Consider the following 26382-nt stretch of genomic DNA (forward strand, 5'->3'; position numbering starts at 1 on the left):
TGTTCTACCTACTGTATCATCCACCTATCTCTGGAGGGCAAGAAGGCTGGACCAATTTTTTTTTTTAAGCAATTGGGGTTAAGTAACTTGCTCAAGGTTACGTGGCCAGGTGTTTCTAGGTGGGTGCTAAGTGTCTGAGCCTGGATTTGATTCCCAGGTCGTCCCGATACTGGGGCCGGTGCTCTTACTCGCTGTGCTACCTGGCTGCCCCATGGACCAATTTTTAATAGACCCAGACTCATAGCTTGAAAAGGAAGCACCATCTCCTGCCCTCCCCGCCAAAAAAAAAGTATGGTAGATTTTTTTTTTATTTCAGAGGAAAAAGAGTGGAGTTTATATAAATCATGGTGACCCCACATATTTCCTAAGTTCCCAGTATAGTGAATTATTTACTACCTTATGCTACTAGAAAGCGGGAAGCAATAGAAATATTCAATTAAAATATTTTTGCCACAAATTTGCTGTTTTATTTAAACTGATATAAAGTTAGTTTATATTGCTTAACATATTTTATGGGTTCTTGAGGGAAATGCATTTGGCAGTAAAAGAATGGGATGGAAAACTGTCTTTAAATTCTTAGACTGTAAGCCATCTGTAGGTAATTAAGAATTGACTCTACATGGTGAGGAAATGAAAGTGTAATTAAGTCAAAGACATTGGTACCTAAATAGTTCTTTAGAAAGTTTTTCTCTTTTGTTTGGTGTAAATGAACAGGTCAACAATAAGAAGAAATCTGGTGGAAGTTGTATTTTATCCTGCATGATAAAAATGTTTTTATGTGTCTTCTGATCTAAATCTATAGACTATTGGTGACTAGCTATTGCTGTACAGTTTGGGATAAATCTTCCCATTCCTTAATCAAATTTTAATTCAATCCCTTAATCCTAATTTTGATGCCACATTAGGCATCTGCACTGTGTGTCCTAAAAATCTCTGCAACAGTATCCATTATCCAAAAAATATTTTTAAAAAAGAACTCTGAAACAGATTTTTTCTGGATACTTTGTTTCTAAGTAGAGACAATTATCTGTCCTTTTTGATGCAATTACAGTATTGTCTCCACAATAGCAATTCCCTGATAAAAGAGAATTGCTTTTATTTTTGTCACTTAAGGGTCTCATTTTCTTCAAGTTGGGACTTTGTCTCAGAAATTGCCTGGACGTGTGTCCAGCCAGAGTAGGACATTCCTCCAGAAAAAGAAAGCAGGGATTAATAAACATACCTGGGCTACCTAAAAAGCAGCAGTCAATTAAGAAACTCTAGAAGGTTTTATTTAGAAGCAAAGGCTATTGGGACTTAAGAAAGATCTCATATTCTCTCTACCTCTTAGCATTTAGACATACAATTACTGTTTTATTATTGTATTATCACTACACCAGGGTCAGCTTTATGAATAAATGGAATAGGTAGCTACTAATGTGATGTGATTTGAGAAGTATCCAAGAGGTCCCAAAAGTATTCTTGAAATTCCACCATTCCTTTGGGTGATGTATTATAGCCCTTGTTGAAATAGAAATATTCTTGAGAGAGAAAATATTGAGCCACTGTCAAACATTAGCACCATAGTATACATTAGTTTATGAGTGCATTCCAGCTGAGCTCAGCCTTGAGGGAATTACATAAAAACTAGAGTCAGATTTTAAAAGTGGGGGGCTGGGAGAGTAGAGGCATGTTAAAATCCTAAGTCCATAATCACCCCCACAAATTGTGGGAGAACGGTGCCAAAGACAAACTTCATACACTTCATAGTCCATCTGCATGTATCTTTCCATGATGGCTAAAGACTAAAAACAGGTTAATATGCATAATGGGATAATGATTATGGTTCTTTTTTTTTTTTCTATTTTCCTCTCTCAACACTTTAAATAAAGTCTTTTCCTTCCCAGAGAGCCAGGCCCAGCATCTACTTTTCCACGTGTTACTATCTAAAGCCTTTATTTTAAAAATTAACACTCCTTAGGTTATAATGCATTAATATAATGGTATACTGGATTTCTGTAAAGGAGAAAAAAATACCAAAACTATGCAGAAATATTGAAAAATCTCTGTGAAATAATGCAGAGCAGAAATAGAACAGATATGCAAAGACTTTATAAATGGCAGAAGAGTCATTCACTAGTTACAACTGATGTATAATAATGATAGCCTTTATACAGCAGTATAGGGTTTACAGAGCTCTTATTTTACCTTTAGCCCTGAGAGTTACATGTGATTATTATCCCCATTCTACAGATTAGAAAACTGAGGTAGATAGCAATTACAGGTCTTCCTGACTTCAGGTCCACCTCTCTATTTACTGTACTACCTAGCTGCCTTTATATGTCTAAACTTATTTCTATTGTAAATTGATTAAATATACTTTTAAAAGTTAGTGTCCAGAATAGAAATTAAACAAAGACTACAAAGAGACAGGACAGCTCCTTCAAATATTTGAAAGGTTGTCAAGTGCAAGACAGAGGAAGCTTATTCTGTGTGGTTCTAGAAGACAGACCCAAGACCAATGGGTGTCATATCCAATGGACCTAATTTCAACTGAATATAATGAAAAATAATCTAATAAAAAGAACCATGCAACAATGAATGGACTACAATGTGAAGTTGTGAGTTCCCTGTCACTCAAAGTGTTCCAGCAGAGACTAGATGAATATGTCAGGAATGTTTTAGAAAAGATCCCAGTAAAAGATAGGAGTTGAGACTGGGTGGCTTTTTTTTAAGGTCCTTTCTAATTCAATTCAATAAACATAATTTAAACATTAATAACATTAATTAAATAGAAATACATAAATAGAAATTAATTTTTTTGCTTTTTTACAGGGGGGAAGGCAGGGCAATTGGGGTTAAGTGACTTGCCCAAGGTCACAGCTCGTAAGTGTTAAGTATCTGAGGCCTGATTTGAACTCAGGTCCTTCTGACTCCAGGGCTGGTGCTCTATTCACTGTGCCTCCTAGCCACCCCGAAACTTAATTAATTTGGCAAATTAATTAATAATGTAAATATAATTAAACATATACTGCATGCAGATCAGGTTGCTAGGCTCTGTGGAAGATACAAAGTTTAGATAAAATACCTTCACCAATTTCAAGCAAATATAGAACTATCTTCTCCTTGGTTCTGCCTGGTCCAGGGGTAGGGCCTGCCCTGGTGGAATTTACAGCCCTGTATAGTGAGGAAAGTGGGGATCGGCTTCAAAGATCTGAAGGAAGGAATGTGATAGTGCTGAGAGAAGAGGAGGGAGGCAAGAAAGATGTCAGTACAGAGCACCAAGCCAGAAAATAGACGGCTATCAGCTGAAGTCCATAGGAAACAGAGAGAGGCTTGTTTCCCAGGTTATCAGAGGGTCAGTCAATCAATCAATAAAAAAGCATTTTGCTAAGCACCCCCATTGTGCCAGGTACTGTGCTAGGGACTGGAGATAAGAATGAAAGACCTTGCTCATGAGGAAGTTATATTCTAGCAAGGGAGACGGTATGTATATCAGTATATGTGAAATAAAAACAAGGAAACAAGGGTGAGGATAGCCCTCAGCTAAGTCTGGATCCAGAAAAAAGTCAGAAGTCAACCACAGGAAAAGAGCAAAATGGAATTCGAAGCCCAGGTGCCTGAGTTCAGCCGCCTGCAGCCTGTGCTTTCCTCATCTTCTGGCTTCACACACTGCTTTTTGGAGCTGCTGAGCTCAGCAGAGATAGTAATAATAATCACTTAGCATTTATATAGCGCTTGAAGGTTTAACAAAAGCACTTTTCCTGTGGGCTGGGTAACATATTTCCTTCATCCACAATTCTGTCTGGTAAATTCACCAAAAGAGCAGAGTCCCTAAGAATGCCACACAAAGTCTGACATCGGACAGTGGTGGGACCAAGGAAAATGAAGGATGCTGGTCTGAGCACAAAGGGAAAGAAAGTACTAAATAATTCATACATACTTTCTGAAGACATCTGAATTTTCTAAACTGAAAGACAAGGCATGTAAGACCATACTGGTTAAATGTGCCTAGTGATTCATTAGCGGAAATGGGGCTACAACTCCAGTATCCTCAGCAAGCAGATGTTTTGCTGTTCTCCCATTTTGCCTAACAGCTTCATCAATGTGGTTTCCCTCTCTACATTTCATGAATGGCTGAAAAATATGTCATTTTATAGCCACCCTTCTGTGGCTTAACTTCTCCACTCTCAGCTAGGATGGTCCTCAAACCACAGATACATGGACAGGACCTTCTCTTGTCTACTGTCACCAGATTGAGGAAATGATGCAGCAGCTTGCCATGGATGCCCAAGTCAGGAGGAGCCATTGCTGACACCAAAGTTCTTACTCCTTCTCTTTCACCATCACTGAATCTAGGAGGAAGAAATTCCTCTCCTGCTGGTACCTAATCTTCCTTAACTGTCCAAAAAACAATAATGCCCCAGTTCTCCATAACAATCTGGTAACCAAGACCCCATGCTGAACCAGGGCTTCAGACGCCAAGGCCAAATGGGTGCTGGATTTCTTATGGGAATTAGGCATCCTCTGCCATTGTGGACTGAGGCAAAGAAACCTGGACCATGTATGACTTTAGTTAGGCCCCTCCAGGCTCAGGCCTCAGATATTTCCAATCCAGTCATCCAACAAGATTTCTCTGCCGCCTCCCACACCCTGCTCTGCAGCGTGTGCAAAGAGATATGGCTGATATTGCTATCCATGCACAGATGTTTCCCTTTGTCCTCAAAGGAGCCTGGAAAGCCCTACACAGCTGCTATTTCCCTCTTCTTATGACTAGCTAAGTCAGATATCCTTCCCCCATAATCCCTGTGCTTCAGAGTTGCCATCTGCCGAGATGAAACTCCCCCTTCCATTGCTGCCACTCCCACCCTCCTCAGTTCCTGTTGTTCCTTGCCCTCTGAAATCCCCACAAGATATCAAGACAAAAAAATAACCACCCCTTCGTCCTAGACTACTTCCCCTCTTTCTTCCCATCTTATGCATTCACAGAAAGCAGTTTTCTTCCTCAAGCCTCTATATCCCTGGTCACTTGCCCTCTAGTACAGGGTGTCCCTTCCCTTGACTCTGCCATCCTCAAAGCTATAACATTATGCTTCTTCTTTTCATAACCAAATTCACAGAAAAAATCACCCACATAATCTGCTTTCTCTCTGTGGCTAGCTTTCACTTCTCAAATTCTGGAAATCAAAACACAAAGCCTGTGCCTTGACCGCTCTGCAGAAATGACTTTGTCAAAGGCTGAAATCTTAGAATGGAACCCCCCTTCCCCAGCTGAGTTAAGGGCTTACCTTCCCTAGCCTGAGAGGATTTCTTCAAAGAGCTTCATCTGTTGTAACAGTAACTAAGTCAATGGAAGCTTGGCTAAGGAAGGGGTTTCCATACCAAGAAGACCAAACACCAGGCTTTTCTCAAGAGCCTAGTATGAACAAATGGGATGCAGCCTGAGGACAGGGAGAACTCAGAGGAGGCACAAAAGCTGGTTGTGCCACTCGATGCCTGAGTATAAGCAGCCTGAGTTAGATAATGTCTCTCAGGATGGATTCTTCATTGACAGATACTGTTATTGCTGCTGGATTATATATGGTTCCAACTAATATGGTTCCTATTTGTTTACATTAACTTGTAAATATATAACTAATTTAACTTATTTCTTCTTTGAGTCTTCTGAATCTTGCAAGGGGAGCTGGTTCCAATATCTTCCAATGGGAAGAGGTTATATGATGGTGTTGCCAGATTATCTGAGTGGCAGCAATAAACTAGACAGGTAAGAAATCCCCCAAACCCCTTGAAAGGTGATTTCCAGGTTATCTCCCCTAGAAACTGCTAAGATGATTTTCCTGGGTTGAGAACAAGCCTTCTCTCACGGTCTGAGCTGAAATCTCATCTGATGACTTTATTCACTCTTGTGTATTTTCTGGGACTTTGTAATCGGTAGAACTTCCTGAATTTCTTGTGGCTATTTTGTTTAGATAAATGAATTTACTCACTATTTGCTATTTGTGATGGACTGGTATTTGATAGGAAGGGACTAAGCCCTTGTTTATAAGCTAAGGGTTTACCTTTCTCTTTAAGAGAGCCCAGGGAAGCAGCTTTCCTCCTGGACTCATATTTCTTGTTGTTCCTACATTTCAGTTGTGTCCAACTCCTCTTGACTCCATTTGAGGTGTCCTTGACAAAGATACTGCAGTGATTTGCCATTTCCTTCTCCAGTTCATTTTATAGATGAGGAAACTGAGGCAAACAGTGTTAAGTGACTTGTCCAGAATTATACAGCTAAGTGTCTAAGGTCACATTTGGACTCAGGTCTGCCTGACTCTAGGCCCAGCACTCTATCCGCTACACTACCTAGCTGCCCCCCTCATGCTTGTCCCCCTAGAGCAGACCAGAGATATTTGAGGGGCCAGATAGATATAATTCTAACCCAATACCCTGCCTGGACATAGGCAAAGGAAGGAATACGTGCCCAGCCACGGCCCTTCTCCTGCTCCCCTCAAGGATTTACAGTCTCTCTTGGAGAGGAGTGGGTCAGTTATCCACGCTACCCATAAGCCATGTCTTTACATTTAGACAACCCTTGTGAACAAAGCTATCTCAGATATTAAATGACGGGATTGAACTCAGTCATCTCTAAAGCCCTTCCCAGCTATCAAGCTATAAGCCTGGGAGTCTCTGATAGACAAGTTATCTTTGGCTCTCTCCCAGGACCTAGCACTAGAACACACATATAATAGGTACTTTAATATTTATTGAAGTCATGTCGAGTTTAAAATCTCATATGGCAGTTTCCTTGAAACAGGTCACATTTATGCCAGCATAGAAGTTCACTCTGATTTTATAGGGCTTAAATGATTCTAAAAATCAACCTGTTAAAATAATAACAGATCTGAAAAGATCCTTCACTGGCACCTTGCTCCAGGGAATGCCTCACTGTGGCCTGGAGGTAGGCCTGGATTCTTCAGGGCTGTACTAGTGGAGAGCAGCAGTACAGACAGGGGACTAACCTGTCTGCCTTCCAGCAGAAAGGCTCCTTTCCAGAAGGTTGGCCACCAAGTGATGAATGTCATTTGGGGCCATAGCAATTTATGCAATCATCAACCAATAGGTGAAAGAGTTGTAATTTGTTCTGGTAAAGGAAGTAATGATAAAACTGACATGTCCATGGGGCTTTAAAGTTTATAATCACTTTACATACATTATCTCATTCTAACCTTGCAATATACCCACAAAATAGGTACTATTATTATGCCCTTTTTATAGACGAGGAAGCTGAGGGTAGGAGAAATGCCTCACCCAATATCACACTGCTCAGGTCTTCCTAAGTCCAACTCCAGCACTCTATCCTATACCTAACAAAATCATAGTTCTTTAAGTAGAGAAATACACCAGACTGCATGGTAAATTACATAAAACTATTACCTTTGAATCTTTCTCTTTGCCATCTTACTCTTGGAATGTCATGAAAATGAATTAATGGTTGCAGGAGATTGTTTATAAAAATAACCCCACATTTAAAAAGTAACACACCCTACCAGTAAGCTGTAGGTAAGGCTGTTCATTACTTTATATTATGGAGAGCAGGGAAATAATTACAGACAGGGACAAAAGTATAGACCTTTGATGCAGAACTACTCAGACTTAACTTTGAATTTTCTGAATCTGCAGGCATAAGACTAAACCTTGGCACGTCTCTGCATAGCTAGAATGTTAGATCTCATTTCCTTGAGTGAAATACTAATCTGCCATATGGTATCATTTGCTGCTGAGTATTTCCAATGTGGCTTTGTTTTTTAAGTCAGGGAAAGATTTCACCACACGAAAAACACATGATGAGGTTGTTTGCTAGACAGATCACAGTTGCATTCTGCTCAGTATGAGCTGTAAATAAACAAGCATTCCCTGAAAATCTGTGACAAGCAGAGAAAGAGACATGCTCAGTATGAGCAACCAAAGGAAATGGTAACTTCTTGGCCATGTGCATGAACCATCTGGACCCCTTCCTGGAAAGAATTTCCCAGATAGATTCCTGAGGAAACCACCTTGGTTCAGAAGCACTATTCCTCTAGATCTGATTGATAGAGTATATGTAGAGAGATACCCAACTGTGATTGGCATTATGTGAGAGTGTTGCACTCAAGGGTGATACTAGGGCCAAAATAACAACCATCATGGTGACTGATTGGCTGCCAGTGGCCCCTCAAAAGAGTTCTAGGAGAAACCTTGGAAACTGGAGATAAGGGAGTCTTCCTTACATAGTGGGCAAGCTATCAGAATGTATAATAAAAGTTAGAACCTTGCAATAAGTAAGAGGGTCAGAGAACAGGTATGTTAAGTAATCTTTTGAACATGGTTTCAACTTGCTTTCCAGAATGGTTGCACCCATTCACAGCTCTACCAACAGTACATCAATATACTTGCTTTCCTATAGCCCCTCCTTCATTTGTCTTTGTTTATTTTTCTTTCCCGATTTGCCAATCATCATTAGGTATGAGATGGAACCTCAGAATTGCTTTTATTTGCATTTTTCTCATTATTAGTAATTTGGAGTGTTTTTTTCATATGGCCATAGACAGTGTCCCTTTCCAAGCCCCTTGACCCATCAATGCCAGTGATAGGCCTATACCCAAAAGAGATGAAAGGAGAAGGAAAAGGACCAATATGTACATGTATATTTATAACAATTTATGACAGCAAAAAAAAAATCAGAAACTAAGAAGACACTCCATCTTCCAACTCCAGGCATTCTCTTGGCTGTCCCCTATATCTGGAATCCTCTACCTCCTCACCTCTCTCTGCCTACTGGCTTCTCTGGCTTCCTTTAAGTCCTAGATGAAATTCAACCTTCAACATGAAGCTTTCCCTGATCGTCCTTAATCCTAGTGTCTTCCCCCAATAGTCAGTAAATCAATGTGTTTACCAAGTATCTACATTGTGCCAGGCACTGTGCTAAGTACTAGGGACCTAAGTAAGAAAAGGAAAGATGGTGAAGGAGCTTAGAATCAATGGGGGACGTAAAGAAGATAAAAAGACAGATGATGAAAAGAAGATTTTAAAAAAGAAGATGAAAAGGGGATGGAGGGGGAACCCCTGATGTTCTTGGAGTCAAAACCAAGCAGAGCAGCTGATGGGAAATAAAGTTAGCTGGAAATGTCCCAGTCCCTTAAAAAGGGTTTGGGAGGAGTTAATCACTCACTCCATGCTCTAATCCTCCAATCAAAGGGGAGAAGCAGCTGAGGATGCTGAGTATCACAGCTGAATCAATCTCCATGACAATGAGATTGTAGGTGATGAGCTTCTCCTAAGGCTGGGCAGGGGAGGGGGAAGGGGGAACATTCTTGTTCCTGGAGTTAAAAACCAAGCAGAAAAACTAATGGGAAATGAAGTACCCTCAGTTGATTATTTTCACTTCATACTGCGAATAGCTTGTTTGTACATAGCTGTTTGTCTATTGTCTCTGCTTTTAGACTGTTATAGTCTCTGCTCCTGGAGATCAGAAATTGCCTTTTTCTTTTCTTTGTCTTCCCAGCACTTAGCACAGTTCCTGGTATAAACTAAGTGCTTATTAACTAAATGACTGAATTGGGGAATGACTGAACAAATTGTGTTAATGTAAATGTAATGGAATACTATTGTCCTGTAAGAAATGAAGAAAGACATGAGTTTCAGAGAAACTCGGGAAGACTTTATGAACTGATGCAGAAAAAAAATGAGCAGAACCAGGAGAACAATATATGCTATAACATTAAAAAAAACAATTCTGAACAGCTTAAGGACTCTGATCAATATATTGATCAACCATCAGGAAGAAAAAAAAATGCTTGATATTTGAAAAAAAAATTTTAAGTAAGAGGGCACTATACTTGGAGTCAGGAGAACTTGGATTTAAATCCCACCTCAGACACTTGCTAGTTGTGTGACCTGAGACAAATCACTTAACCTCTGTTTTTTTGTTTTCTCATCTGAAAAATGGGAGAGGAGGAGGGGGTGGGTGGTATTAGCCTTCTAAGGTCATTTCTAGCTCTAAATACCCCCCCTCAAATACTTGAAGAGCAGTATCTCCACTCACACCTAACCCCCATCCTGCAATGTTCTGTTCTCCCAGTGAAACATCCCCATTTCCTTCAAATAATTCTTATGTGGTATGAATATCAGACCCTTTACTATCCCAGTTTCTTTGACTATCACACTAGAGGGATAAAGAGGTCATTCAAAGAAGAATACACCAATAAGTGCTGGTATTTGAGACCCCCAACCACCCTCCTTTTTGCTGATTGTCTGCCCTTCTGATCTTACCCTGGTCCAGTCTACAACCTTGAAACCTGGTGTCTCCCCAGCTCCTTAAGCTTTGACTTTCCTACATTCCTGATCATGATTTACTAATCTCAGATATTCTACTTTTCCAAACTCACAGTTTATTCCCTGTTCCTTCTTTCCCCCAGATCTTGACCTCTCTGTTTCCAACCTTATAAAATAGACTCACACACAAGCATTCTCAAGCCTCCCCAAGCACTGGGTCTACTTGTAGGCACTGTTCCTCCCAGGTAAGCATTTTTCTAAGTGGAAACCACTGGGGACACAGAACGGGGCCAATCAGATCTCGACATCTGCCAAGGTTACCACTATCACTCCTGACATGTTGATATCCCTCAGCAGGGATGGGCACAGGGATCTGGTATGCTTTTAATCTCAGGACTCTGAGTACTAGCCAAGGGCATCAACTTCCATGTTCTGCCAATGTCCATTCTCTCCACCTTCCTAAACCTTCCAGGACTGGACCTAGAAGTTTTCAGAACACATCCTCCTCATATTTCCCAGGGATCCACACCTGGACCACATATGCTCACTAACAACATACATGGTTCACAGCCTTCTGACCATGCACAATCTTGTAGAACCAGTACGTTCTCTACAGGTACTTTTTTCTTTCTGTTTTAAATTTTTATTTTCAATACATTAAATTTACTTATAAAAAATTCTAAAAATACATCGGTTTTCCATAAAACACAATCCCCCCCAATATTTGTAATAACTAAGTAATCATTCCTTGTGCTTACATAAATTCAAACTTTGCTCCCAATATGCTCTGTCACCAGCACCCAGAAGCTGGCTGCCACGTTGCCTACTCCACTGTCTATTGCTTTTTGTGATTGGTTATAAATAGTTTCCACCATTTTATCCTTCTGCCCACAGTGATCTATCTTTTAAACAGGCATCTCAAGAATCTAATACCCTGGCCTGATCACGTAACACCAATCCTTAAGTGTTCCCTTTCTGCACAGATTGATTTTGACATTCTTGATCTGAACTATACCTGGCTATGATTAATTAATCCAGTGGGGGGGGGGAATCAACTTTCATTAAGTGACTACTATAATAATAGGGGCAGCTATGTGTCAAAATGGATAGAGCACCAAGGCCTGGAGTCAGGAAGACACGAGTTCAAATCCGGCCTCAGCTATTTACTAGCTTTGTGACTCTGGGCAAGTCACTTGACTCTGCTGACCCGTTTCCTCATCTTCAAAATGAACTGGAGAAGGAAATAGCAAACCTTTGCAGTATCTTTGCCAAGGAAACCCCAAATGGGATTACAAAGAGTAAGACATGACTGAAAAGACTGAACAACAAACTATAATAATAATAATGATAGCTAGCATTTATGTAGCATCTTAAGGTTTGCAAAGTGCTTTATAAATACCATTTCATCTTATCCTCCACAATCCTGGGAGGTAGATGCTATTATCCCCATCTTACAGATGAGAATACTGAGGCAGACAGGAGTACAGTCATACAGCCAGTTAGTGTCTGAGCTTGGGGTTGAATTCAGGACTACCTGGCTCCAGGTTTGGAACTCTGTCCACTAGAGAGATTCAATTTGTTCTGTTTGGTCCCAGAAGACAGAACCAGAGTAAATGGGAGGAAGTATCAAGGAGACAAGTTTAGACCTGATGTCAAGAAAAATCTGCCTTACAATTAGAGCCCTAAAGTGGAATGTGCCCCTAAATGGGTGCTTTCCTACTGGAGGCTAGATGGCCCCCTCTCCTTTGTGTTATAAAAGGGATCCTTGAGTCAAGAAGACCTGGGTTCAGGAGCAGCTAGGTGGTACAGTGAATAGAGCACCAGCCCTGGAGTCAGGAGGACCTGAGTTCAAATCCAGCCTCAGACACTTAACACTTACTAGCCATGTGACCTTGGGCGAGTCACTTAACCCCAATTGCCCTGCCTTCCCCCCTCCAAAAAAAAAAAGACCTGAGTTCCACTCTGACCTCAAACACTTACTAGCTGTGTGACCCTGGGCAAGTCACTTTACCTCTGTTTACCTCAGCTCCCTTTTTGTACAAGGGGTATCATAATAGCACTTGCCTCCCAGGGTTGTTGGGAGGATCATATACTGCACTTTCTAGGTGTAATATAAATGCTTCTTCCCTTCCCCTACTCTGAAACACATTTGAATGTTTTCTTTGATGAATGCCTCCCATGGACATAACATTAAAAAAAAATCCAAGCTTCAAAACATTAAAAAGCTTAATGCAAAAAAATAAATTGCTTGGCAAAACTAATTTTCTCTATTGAAAGCTAATTGTTTTTAATGGCATGACAAGAGAATAAGCAGCCACTTCTACTATTTTAGCCAGATATCGTAATTAAAATTCACAGAGACTTTGGGGATATGCATCATGCTAGTCTGACACAGCTCCATGAAACAAGCTATAGCCTCCTGAAAACAGAGATGATAATGGAAATGGTGATTAAGCATAACTCAAGTGCTGGGACCTACCACCCTGTTCAGAAGTTAATAGCTACCCTGGGGCATCTTTAACAGACATAAAAAGTTAAGTGGGATTTTTCTATAATGATTACCCTAATATTTCAGAAAGCTCTAATTAGCAGCTAATTGTCATTGCGTCCCATCATCCCATAGTCCTCACAGAGATGCTGTAGCTTCACCAGGTCTATCTTAGTGGAAGAAGGTGCCAAGATTTTTCAAAGAGGTTTCAGATGGTAGTGTCCCAATGATTGTCTAAGACTAAAGATTGCAGGACAGTTACTGATCTCTATTGAAAGAGGAAGTTTCCTCATACAGAGTTGCCTCCACCAATGAAATCACAGGTTTAGGCATATATATGTATATATGTAAGTATATGCACATATATGTATATATGCTACATATACATACTATGTTCTAAAATTTTTATTTTAAATTAAAAAAATTTTTAGTATATTTTGTGTGTATACACACATATATGTGTACATATACACACAATGTGATATAACATAATACTAAATATAATACATAATAGGGTATGTTTAGGAAAAATCCTTACTGATTGCTCTAGGCAAATTTGAGAAGGAAGAGAATATTTTAAGAAAAGTTGTCTCGTAGGAAGTGTTACCTAGACTGAGTCTTGAAAAAGAGGATTTGGATAGCTAGGGATGGGAAAGGAGAGTTTGGGGGACAACATGGAAAAGTGATGTGACATGGTAAGTGGAGATGAGGGGACAGCTAGAAGAACAGTTTGGGTAAAACATAGAGTTTACGAAATGCGAAATACTATGAAATAAGATTTGAAAAGGCAGATTGGGTTAGTGTTTGTCAAAGGGGATATTGACTCTACAGCTAGATGGAAAACCACTATGACATACTGCCTGTTTTATTAAAAACTTAACAAATATTTGTTAAATTGAATGGGAAATCAATGTCCATTTCCTGATGGATGGGGGGCAGGGAGAATCAGGGCAGAACTGATGGTCTTTTTCATGGATTTTTAAATTATGCCCAGAGTGGGGAAAAGTGAGGGGAGTTGAATAAAGTTAGCCAGGTTCTACAGAGGGGATGAATGGTACTCTCCATGAATCAAACTGGGCATGGTTAAAAGGCCTGTCCAGGTTATATATTCCCCCCTTTGAGGCTTGCTGTGTCAGGCAAATAGGCAGGAGTGCATTTTTCTTAACACAGTCCTCATATCCCAAAAATAGAATGGTTCTTGATGATTTCTGAGGAGGCATAAGCAGCGTCCTTTCACTTCTTGCTTTCCCAGTACCATACAGTTGAGATTCAAATGTCATATGCCATCCTACATGTACAGATGAAAATCAGTTAGCTTCAAATACGTACAAAGTTTTGCAGATTCACAAATAAGGAACATTTCCCAAAGTTCCCCAAACAAGCCAACAAAATAAGAAGCATTTTACAAAGTTTATCAAATATCTCGGCTTGCTTAGCCTTATTAGCTTCAGAGAACCTTTCTCAATCTACTACCATGTTTCCCCGATAATAAGACACTGTCTTATTAATTTTTTTGGAAAGAAAAACACCAGAGGGCTTATTTTCAGGGGAGGGCTTATGTTGTCCTGCCTCAGCTCTCCTCCGCGGCACTGCTCTCAATGGTGCCAGCAAGCAAATCACTGGGGAAGAACAGGATGACACGCTCACTGCTGCAGCTCTGATTGGATGCAGCTCGGAACGCGGCGTTCACCCGGGGGATGGGGGAGGGACGGTGCATACAGAGGGTACCGTAATGTAGCGTGTAGCGCAGGGGATCACCTTCACTACAGTAGCAATCTCAATAGGGCTTATTTTCGGGGGAGGGCTTATTTTAGAGGAATCTTACACAGTAAGGGGAGGGCTTATTTTCGGGATAGGTCTTATTATCGGGGAAACAGGGTAGAAAAAGGAAGAGCAAAGTCAAAGAAAACTGGCTTCTATCTCGCATAGAACCATCTTTCTCACTGTTCTTAGAATGGGCACCATGCACTGAACTGAACCAGTGAGAGGGCATCCTTCCCCATTCTCCATCTTTTACTCTGGCTCCAGGTGCACCAGACTTGCACCAGACTTTGTTTCAGTTTCAGGTGCCAACATGCACAAGATGGGAGTCCAAGGCATGGCAACCTTGGAGCCAGGAATGCAGACAGGGTGGTGCATCCAGGCCACCTGGCATGGAAGCCCTGAAAAGCCAGAGTGCCTGGAGCACAAGCTCAAGGGAAGTGTTGGAATTCTATAGCAACCAAGCTAAACTGAGGGCCTAAACATCCTTTTCCCTTTCCCCAAGACCAAGATGGTACAAGGGCAGGAGGAGGTTTATGGCTCCTATGTGCTTGAGGAGTAAGTTTGTATATTTGTGTTTATACCTTCTGAAGTAAACATTCCATTTGTAAAAGCTAAAATAACAATAGCAGAACAAAGGAATTTGAAAAGCTCAACTCTCCTGAATCCCTTTCCACCTATATGGACCTATAATTAGTTATTTTCTTGATAGAATGTTTATACAATGCTCCCTGGTCAGGAACTAGATATAGTATTTTACAGATCATCCCTTGCATAGCTTTTGTTAAAATTAGATGAAAAAACTGTTACTATGAGCCATCCTCCAGGATACGAAAATAGGTTTCTCATCTTAAAAAAAAAAAAGCCGCAATCAAACAAAATCCTTCCATCTGAACAGAGTTAGCCATCATGGCAATTTACCTGTGTTTTTCTCACTCTTTACCTTATTCCAAGGAGTTCTCTGAATGCAGAAGCTGTGAAGAGGCTTCTCCATCCCAAATCTTCCATCACCAGGAGCCTTGACAGCTGTTACCTTTTTGATTCTATTCCTAGAGTGACCCAAAACATTTACCATCACCTATCTATGCACTGGAATGCTTGTCGTGGAAAGATCAAATATTTGCGCCCCCCCAACCCTGCAAAATCCCCCTAAGGTCTGATTTCTAGCAGATGCTCAATCCATCTTGGTCTGTGTAAGACAGGCTCCATGGAAAAGGAACAGGAAGAGGGGGTGAGAAACTGTTCTTTCTTTACTAGGCTATCTCAGATCTAAGCCAGGCTGAGCTGGCTGACTGTTGGGACAGTACATCCTAGTTCTTTCCACATGATGTTAAACATCTGTTTGGAAATTGAAAAATTCAGTCAAAAATTCCAGTGTTTCCAAATGACCACATGTTTGGCATCATGTAGACAGCTGCTGAATGGTATTTGTTGGGCTTTGCAATGTGATTTGATTTAGTATGTTCTAGAAAGAAGAAAAGTTAAATGTGAGTGGTAGGGAAGAATAAGGTGGGAACCAGAAGGAACAAATACCCCAAGTGTGACCCATCATGAGGTCACATAGGTACAGACCTAGATTCAAAGCCTTCCTCAGGCACATGCTATTGGTGTGACTCTGGGCTAATTCTCTGAGCCTCAGACTCCTTGTTTATGAAATGGGGATAATCTATCTGAACTACCTCTCTCACAGGAGGATCATGAAGATCAGATGAGAACCTGGATGTAAAATGCTTTACAATCCTAAAGTGGTGTGTAAATGTGAAGTATTATTATTACTGCACTTCTGTAGGTAACAGACTGGAAATCTGCACATGTGATACTTTTTTTCTTCTTCAGATGTTAGTAGTAAAATAGCAAACACGCTGACCTTGAAGTCAAATTAGTACAGCTCTTCACGAAATCACTGAATCATGGAATTTCACATTTGGAAGGGAAGCCCCTCAGCTGCCATCAGGCCCTCAACATTCCTCACAAACCATTATCCATTCATCCTCTCCATCAACCTCCAACCGTACCCATCATGCTTTACCTCCCTCTTCCTGCATTTCTTCATCTGTAAAATAATACTTGAACCACCTATCTCACAGGGCAGTGGTGAGGATCAAAGGAGAATGTATAGAAAGTGTTTTGGAAACACTGCCCCCCCCCCCAAAGAAAAACACAAAAAACCAAGAACAATAATAAGCATTTATCAAGCACCTACTGTATGTGAGTCAGTACATTGACTAATGGGTATATCAAGATAAAACAAAGTAGAGGCAGCTAGGTGACGCAGTGAATAGAGCACCAGCTCTGGAGTCAGGAGGACCTGAGTTCAAATGTGACCTCAGACACTTGATGCACTTACTTGTGACCTTGGGCAAGTCACTTAACCCCTTGCCTCCAAAAACAAAACAAAGATAAAACAAAGCAGTCCCTCCCCTCAAGGAGTTTGTACTCTCCTGAGTTGGGGTTGAGGGGAGGAGACATGATATTTACGCAGATACATAGTGTAAGCTAAAACACCATATATAATGTGAACTCATATTCTTGTTCTTTTAACCTTAAAAGGCTGACATAAAACACACCCTTTTCCTGCCTCCCTTAGTGAAGGGATGTGTGTCCTCCTAAACCACATGATTTTATCAAGATGGCATCATCCATCTTCAAAGTATCCTTCAATCCTTGGACCATTAAGTTGATTGCTGCTCCTGCCCACAGGCAAATATTTCATCCATCTGTCATGATCCCAGGTTCTTCTCTTTTCACCATCTCAGGAGTGTGTGCTTCCAAAATTCCTGGAATTAATCCGTCAGTTATTTCATTAGTTTACTCTAACTCTTATGGAGGAGACAGAAGAATCTTCTAAAGCCCCAGTTCAATCCAAGTTTGGACAAGTTCTAACAACTAGATTAAATAGTCTTGCTTAATAGACATATGTCATGAAAGTACTCTGGAATTCATTATTAAGATAAGAGTCTTACTGATAGGACAATTTTGTATAAATCTTGGTCAGTATTATAATTTCTGAAATCTGAAAACTGCAAAATTTATTTACTTATTTATCTAACATCAGACATTTTACCCAATTTTGGACTATTGAATTCTGGTTTTTAAGAAACACCTCAACATTAGAAACATTGTTCATAAAGACTAGAATAGCTGCAGGCAGCTCCTCATGTGTGGGATTTGTGCTCATGAAATTTGATTATGTCATTGTTTTTATTGAACTCATGGAAATTAATGCTTGCCTTTGAAAAAACATATGGAATCATGGGGTTTGTTGTAAAGGAAGCAGTATCATGCTAGAAAATATTTTTCAAAGAAAAGTAATTTTAAAATTTAGAGGCAGGTATTTTAAAAACATTCTTATGGTATTTATCATATGATAAAATGAGGCTGACGAAAGACACAGCTCTTTCTTGGTTCTCCTACCTGTTTGTCTAGACCTTCTCAGTCTCCTTTGCTGGTTCAGTATCTGTGTCCCACCTCCTAATTTTGGATGTCCGCCAAGTCTCTGTCCTCTTTTCTTCTCTCCTTATAGTCTCTCCTTCTCAGTGATCATATCAGGTCCCTTAAGTCCAATCATCTTTATGAAGATGTCTCTCTGATCTGTATATCTCTTCAGAATTCTTGTCTTATATCACCAATGGCCTGCTGTTGGAAACCTCCAATTAGATGACCTGTAATCATCTCAAATTCAACATGTCCAGAACAGAACTCATTATTTCTCCCCATGCCTTCATTTTCTCTAAACTTCTCTATTCCTTTGAGACCGGTACCATTCTTTCAGTCACCCTGATTTGCATCCTTGAAGTCGCTTTTGACTTATTCTTCTTCCCCCACCCCCAATCCAATCAATTGTCAAGTCTCTTCAAGGAGACCTCCTGCAACTGCTCTCATGATTACCACTGTAATTCAGGCCCTTGTCACTTTTTATTTTTACTATTGTAACATCCTCCTAATTGATCACCATGCCTCCATTCTCTCCCCTTTCTAATCCATCTTCCATACAGCTGCCAAGATAATCTTCCCAAAACATGGATTCATCCATGTTGCTACCCTTCCCAGAACTTTGCAATGACTCTCCATTGCCTATAGTAGACCATCAAATTCCTGCTTCTCATTTAAAGCCCATGACTCCATTCAACATTTACAGACTTGGTTTAGATTACACCATCTTCATGAATTCTCAGTCAAACTTATTTTTTAACTTATTTTTTCCCTGAACTTGGCATTAATTTTCTTGACACCATGCATTGGCACAACTCCACCCCATAGAACCTATCTCCTTTCTATCTCTGCCTCTTGGAATCACTAACTCACTTTAAGGCTAAGTTCAGAAGCTACCTCCTATGTGAGATTTGTCCTTATCCCCTCAGTTGTCAATGCTGCCTTCTTCCTCCAGCTATTTCATATCCACTTAACTGGATAGAGCACTGAACCTAGAGTCAGGAAGACCTGAGTTCAAATTCAGCTGTAGACACTTAATGGCTTGACCCTGTTTGAGTCATTTAACCCTGTTTGCCTCAGTTTCCTCATCTGTAAAATAAGCTGGAGAAGGAAATAGCTAACCACTTCAGTGTCTTTGCAAAAACAACAACAGCAACAACAAACCACTCCAAATGGGGTCATGGAGCGTCAAACATGACTGAAACCTGCACTTTATCATTCATACATTCATTCATTCTACACACATGTTGTAGTCCCCAGTAGAATGTAAGCTTCTTAAAGGTATGAGGTATTTTTCATTTTTGTCTTTTTTGTTTTCCCATTTCCTAGCACAGTTCCTTATACATATCAAGCTCTTAATAAGTATTTGTTGAATTAAAAAGAAGAGTGGTAGATTAAGAATTCTTCAGTATAGATCCAGTACTTTGCCAAAGGCATGGGAATACCTAGTCCCTATGAAAGTGGCAATGGAGAAGTCAAGTGAAACATGGATAAATCATCAGGTTCTATCATAGCCTCTAGAAATATTTCTCTAGAACCAGAGGTTCTTACCGTGTTTCCCCGATAATAAGACACTGTCTTATTAAATTTTTTGGAAGGAAAAACACCAGAGGGCTTATTTTCAGGGGAGGGCTTATGTTGTCCTGCCTCAGCTCTCCTCTGCGGCACTGCTCTCAATGGTGCCAGCAAGCAAATCACTGGGGAAGAACAGGATGACATGCTCACTGCTGCAGCTCTGATTGGATGCAGCTCGGAGCACAGCGTGCGTTTCACCCGGGGGGAAGGGGGCGGTGCATACAGAGGGTACTGTAATGTAGCATGTAGCGCAGGGGATCACCTTCACTACAGTAACAATCTCAATAGGGCTTATTTTCGGGGAGGGCTTATTTTAGAGGAACCTTACACAGTAAGGGGAGGGCTTATTTTCGGGATAGGTCTTATTATCAGGGAAACACGGGTAGTTTTTTGTTTTTGTTTGTTTTGTCTTTGTTTTGTTTTGTTTTTTGCATCATGTACCCTTTGGACAGCAATTTGGTGAAGCCTGTGGACCTCTTTTCAGAATAATGTTTTTAAATGCCAAAATAAACCACATGGGATGAAAAAGGAGGCCAATTATTCTGACACATAGTTATTTAAATATTTGAAAAATTAAGTTCATGGCACACAGGTTTATGATTCCTGATCTAAATTATCCAACTCCATGTGCTTTGTTCCCATTATCACCAAGTGATTTCTAGATACCTTGATGCTGGAACAAGGGTGCCCTGAGTAGGGGACATGAATTTCTGGTCACTAGAAATATATGCTGTTCATAGTAAATTAATAAATTTGCCTTCAGTTGTATGAGTTTGAATAATGGAAGCTATTTTGTCTAGGGATTGATTACCCATGGAAACCCTGAAAACTGAGGAGCAGATATGAGAGCACACATGCAGAAATGCACAGAAGACTTTCTGCCCTCTGTGTCTCATACCCTCTAAGAGGAATAGCTGTCAGACCAGTTTGACTAGAACAGAAAGCAAATGAGGGAAGTAAGCTACAATTAGACTGGAAGGGTAGATGGGAGGTATATTGTGGAAGGCTTTTAGTGACAGGCTAAGGAGTTCATATTTTATCTTAAGGGCCATAGGGTGCCCTTGAACATCTTTGAATAGAGGAGTGCTTGTGGGACCTGTATTATAGATATATATAAATTTGCTACTGAATGGAGAATGGATTAGAGAAAAAAGAGATTGGAAAGTGGAACTCTGGGAGATTGTTTAGGTACCTATTGTAAAAATCCAGGGAAGAGGTGATGAGGGCCTTAACTAGAATGAAAGATCTGTTCTGTACCTTTAATAAACATAAGGAAGTTTGGAGGAGAAGTAGCTTTTGAGGGAAATATGAGTTTACCTTTGGACATGTCCAGTTTGAACTGTCTACAGAATATACAATAGAATAACCAGCAGATGACTAGTGACTCGGGGCCTGCAATTCTGTATTAAAGCTGCTTGATAATTGAATATATGAGAATTAATGAGATAATTTACATTGAGAGAGTACATAGAGGGAGCAGAGAAGATGGTGGATGACATAGCCTTGAGGGACACTTATGGTTAGGGGAAGATGGAGGATGATGCAGCAAGGAAACAGAGAAGGTGCAATCCGACACATAGGAAGAGAAAACAATGAGAGCAGGGTCACAGAAGTGAAGGAAAGAGAAGTGGCCAGCAGTGTCGACAGCTGTGGAGAAATCAAGGAGAAGGATGGGAAGGACCATCAGAGCTAGCAGATGAGGTCACTGGTATCCTTTGAGGAGCAGTTTAGGTAAAAGAGTTGGATCAGAAACCTGGTTGCCAGAAGTGTAGAGGGATTTAGGGAAGGGGAAAGGGAGGGGGTAGTGGAGGCAATTTACTCATAGGATTATTTCTAGGGTTTGGGCAGTGAAAGGGAAGAGAGAATGGTTACCGGAATCAATAGTTGGGGAAAGGTCAAAAAGAGTGAGGACTGAGAAAAGGAGATTAGATGTTGCAATCAATGGGTAACAATAGAGGGGTGGTCAGAAGCCACTTTGCAAGGTGTTAAGAAGTGAGTGGGCTTGAGAAAGTAGAAGCAAAGATTATCTAGAAAGTATCTAGAAATTTGGCTGAGACCAAGGAGAGATACACAGAAGCAAAATTAAAATGGCCTATACTACTACTTATAAATCTCTACTTGAAATGCTTCCCCCTTCCCTTGAAAACCTTGTCCCATTATGCTACTGGCATGCCTGTCCTGCCAAACCCTTATCCTATATTACACTTAACCATTCACTACCTTTTCTGATAATATCCCCCCTACCCCATCCCTGCAGCCGCCACTTCTTGTAACAAAAAATTAAAAAGAAAGAGGATGGGGGAAAAGGAAAGCAGGTCAAGCAAAACTAATGTAACTGGGGTGGCTAGGTGGCACAGTGAATAGAGCACTGGCCCTGGAGTCAAGAGGACCTGAATTCAAATCTGGCCTCAGACACTTGACACTAGTGTGTGACCTTGGGCAAGTCACTTAACCCCAATTGCCCTGCCCCCCCTCCAAAAAGCAAAAAAACAAAAATAAAAACACTAATGGAACCATTAGTCGAGTCTAACAAGATGTGCACTATGCTGCACACATAGAGGCCACTAACCCTGCCTCTCTAATGAATGGGGAAATGCCAGGTCTCCTTTGGGGAAAAACTTGATCATTGTAATTACACAGCATTTAGTTTTGTGGGATTTTTTGTTCTTGTTCTTTCTTTTTTCACTGTTGTGGCCAGCACATATATTGTTTTCCTGGTTTTGTCTAAATGCTTGTTGATTCGCTGATTGATTCTGCATCTGTGCAACTAAGTCTTCCCAGGTTTCTCTCTATTCTTTTTATCTGTGTCTAATGATCCAGTGATACTCCATCACATTCAATTTGGGTTTTTTGTAATAATATTTTAGTTGCATGTAAAAACAATTTTAACATTCATTTTAAAAAGTTTTGAGTTCCAAGTTCTTTTTGTTCCTCGCTCGCCTCCCCCATCCCTGAGATGGCAAGCATTTTGATATAGATTATGTATGTGCAATCACACAAAACATATTTCCATATTAGCCATGTTGTGAAAGAAGACACAGACAAACAAAAACACAAGAAAAATACAGTGAAAAATAGTATGTTCCAATCTGCATTCAGACTCCATCATTTCTTTCTCTGGATGTGGATAGCATTTTTCATCACGAGTCCTTTGGGATTGTCTTGGATCATTGTACTGCTGAGTCATTCGTAGTTGATCATCACACAATATTGCTGTTTGTGTATCTTAATTTGTTTAACCATTTCCTAATCAATGGCAGCCTCTGACTCATCCTGAGTCAATTCTTTACATTTGTCCCCACTGTCATGAAATGATCTCATTGTCTGGAAAGGAAGCTACTTTTTTAAAAGTAAAGTCTAATCCGTTCATGAAGATGGAATCTTAAGCTATTGAATTAGGTGATTTGCTATCATTTGCTTATATTTTCATGCAAGTTCCTGTGCTAAACTTGCATTTAATTGCATGGGTAATATAAAGTATAATATATTTACTCCCTTATGCTTGTGTCAATATTTCTTCTTCTGATTGTCTCCAACTAATTTTCCGGCCTTAATCTTAGTTCCTTGAACTTTGCTTCTGCTTTCTCTTGTCTTACAGGAGGGGAAAAAAAAGCCCCTTTGCCTCATTCTCATTTACTGACCAGATAATGTAACTTAACTTAATGAAGGTCTGTCTGTTGGAAGCACATTCGTGTGTGTTTGGTATTTTGCTATCAGCTGATGTCACCTTGCAGGAATAAGTGAGAGGGCTAGGACTTACTGGGAGTCCACTGACGGATATAGAAGCTGGACAGATAACAAACTCAACAACAACATCAACAAATTCAATTCAACCAACGTTTATTAAGTGGTTACTACAAGAAGGGCAAGCTTGATGTAGAGGACTAGCCTTGAAGTCAATAGGACACGGGCTCACATCTTACTTTGATTTGTCATAGCTGTGTGGTGTCTAGGTAAGATACCTTAGAACCCCAGGAAACTTTCTGAGACTATAAGGGACAGAAGAGTTGCCAATTTGCACAGGAAGAGGGAGTTTCTACACTGAGGATTCCCTGAGGAAATCACCAGGAAAAAAAGGAAAATGGGAAAAGCACTGTACTAAGTGCTGAAGATAATATCCTTCTGAGAAGCTCCCAGTCTTGTAGAGGGATAAGACATCAATCAATCAGTCAAACAATAAACATTTATTAAGCACCTACAATTCACTGGGCACTGTGCGAAGGCATCCATAAATAATAATAACAGATTGTGTTAGGTTGTGAGTAAATGCATTAAAAAGGCATCGAAGATGAGCATACAAGGTTTCCAGAGGAAGGGGATGCTTCCAGCTGCGTACTCAAATAAGGCTTCATGGAAAATTCTGTGCTCTCCTCAGTCCTCTGGGGCAGCATCGGGGCTTTGCGGCAGAGAAGCGAGACTCTTTCATGTTAAGGCAGGAGTGAGGAAAGAAGGCTCATGGTCAGGAGAAGAGCAAGATCTGAGAGTGCCGAGAAGGAGAAAGAAGGGGAGGAAGAGAAAGAGAGGGAGGGAGAGACAGACAGACAGACAGACACACAGGAGTGGGGGGGGGATCACCCTGAGGTCTGGTGTGGATGCCGGGGAGTCACCTGAAATTGGAGACATTGAGTGAGGTGCTTAAGGTCCACTGAAGTCAGTGTATGTTGTGGACCAGATGTGAGAGCAGAAAGAAGGCCCTGGGACAAAGACCAAGGGCAGGGGGATGAGAGGCTGGGATGGACAGCAGAAGCCAGAAAACAATCACCATGGAAACAGAGGCAGAGCTGCAGCAATGAAGCCTCTTGCAAGGCCCCAAGACAAGTCTGGACAGATCCTGGTTTTGCTGAACTTGGGGGGAGGAGGGGAACAAAGTCAACAGGGTGATTTCATTTCCCTTCTTCTCCATGCTTTTCTCCAAAGCTTATCTGTTTCTTTAAAGTTTACTTACATTCCTATTCTCCCAAGTCTTCAAAGTCAAACCAAGGGAACGCTGTGACTAACCATGGCATTACTACTGAGCCATATGTGTTTTTACTACTTAAGGGCAGCTGAGGAAGGAGTGATAAGGGGTGAGGTACATGGGGAGAAAACTTTTTACTATTTATGGAATCTTTCATAGAAAAATGGGGGCTAAGGGGGCAGCTAGGTGGTGCAGTGAATAGAGCACTGGCCCTGGATTAAGGAGGACCTGAGTTCAAATCCAGCTTCAGACACTTAACACTTACCAACCCTGTGACCTTGGGCAAGTCACTTAACCCCAATTGCCCAACCTTCCCCCCTCGAAAAAAAAAAAAAGAAAAATGGGGTCTCAGAACTGAACAAAAGGGATACTATTGATTCCTATTTATAGTTTTGTCCTACACAGAGGAGCTTTGCAGTCTTGGTTTGGGGGAAGGTTATGTACAAGCTAGGAGTTATTATTACTGAGGTGGTCACCTCAGGCAATTCCTCTTCTCTTTGTCTTCCCTTACCAGGTTTGAAAGGAAAATCATTCCCTCGGGGAGATTAGTGGAGGAGAGTGGTTAGAGAGAAGTCTAGCCCAAAGGGAGGAGATGGGGAAAAGTGACTGCCCTCACCTGAGTGGGGGACAGCAAGAAGCAGTAATTATCAACCTGCAATGGCTAGATAGACATGGGGGGAGGGGAGGGGAAATTGGGAAGGGGGTGGCCCAAATGAATGCCCAGAGATATACGAGGACAGACAATAGATCTCTTGTGTCAAAGACTCTCTCATGACCAAAAACCCCAGGTTTCCTTTCAGGAATTTTCTCATTCTTCTGGTTTGTATGTATCCCACTATTCCCACCCTAATACAGTATTCTCTACATCACAACCCTAATAATACAGTGTGAGGCTAAGAACCTCATCTTTTGAGGCTATTCTCTTTCCTTACAAAAACTACCCTAGAAGCAAGTTGTGGTGCTTCCTTTCCCAGTGAGTCCAGGTCGCCAATCCTGGTTTTAAATATGATGACAATGAATTTTTGTATGTTTTTCTCCCTCAGACACTTGGGAGTGGTGCCCTCTGCTCAAACAGAAATATTCATTGGTACTGGAGCTGAATTCCCTCATTTCTCCTTCTCAGAGAGTTGACAGTTAATCAAAGGATCAATAAACATTTTCAGTCATTAGGATGATGAGACTTCCATCATTCAGATAGCACCAAATGTATATTAGGCTCTGGAAGTATTTTATCAGTGCCTCATTTCAGTGCTGAGATTTCAGGGGCTAGCTGAAGCATGGTGATATCCCAGCTCCTGAAAAATGGCATTCTCCCTGAACAAGTTGTGGTATATGAATGTAATGGAATACTATTGTTCCATAAAAAATGATGAGCAGGCAGACTTCAGAAAAACCTGGAAAGACTTACATGAACTGGTGCTGAATGAAGTGAGCAGAACCAGGAGAACATTGTACACAATGACAGCAACATTGTGTGAAGACCAACTAGGATGGACTTAACTCCTCAGAAATACAAGGATCTAAGACAATTCCAAAAGACTCATAATGGGAGAAAAAAAAATTATCTACATCCAGAGAAAGAACTATGGAGTTCGAATGCAGTTTGAAGCATACTGTTACCTTTTTTTTTTCTTTCTCATGATTTTTCTCTTTCATTCTGATTCTTCTTTCACAACATGACTAATGTGGAAATATGTTTAATATGATCATACACGTACAACCTTTATCAGATTGCACTCCATCTTGGGGAGGTGGAGTGGAGGGAGGGGGGAAATTTAGAACTCAAAATCTTATAAAAGAAAATATTGAAAACTAAAAATAAATTAATAAATTTTTAAATTTTTTTTTTAAAAGAAAGAAAATGGTATTCCCAGGACCCTAGAGCTGGAATCTGGTT

General features: G+C 40.6%; 1 protein-coding gene and 1 long non-coding RNA gene across 2 annotated transcripts in view; one reads left to right on the top strand and one right to left on the bottom strand.

Moving 5' to 3' along the window:
- ARHGAP12 (Rho GTPase activating protein 12) overlaps positions 1–15793 on the bottom strand; it is a 164180-nt gene extending 148387 nt beyond the window's left edge. The window contains exon 1 of the mRNA XM_069086451.1: positions 15465–15793. The gene's annotated coding sequence lies outside the window, so the exon portion shown is untranslated. The remainder of the gene's footprint in view (positions 1–15464) is intronic.
- LOC138159991 (uncharacterized) overlaps positions 1–26382 on the top strand; it is a 67068-nt gene that overhangs the window by 18103 nt on the left and 22583 nt on the right. The gene's annotated exons all lie outside the window — the stretch shown is intronic.

Source organism: Petaurus breviceps, unplaced genomic scaffold (genome assembly GCF_028583685.1).
Source record: "Petaurus breviceps papuanus isolate PSGF00001 unplaced genomic scaffold, PetGlider_PUasm1.0 178, whole genome shotgun sequence".
Classification (NCBI taxonomy): domain Eukaryota; kingdom Metazoa; phylum Chordata; class Mammalia; order Diprotodontia; family Petauridae; genus Petaurus; species Petaurus breviceps.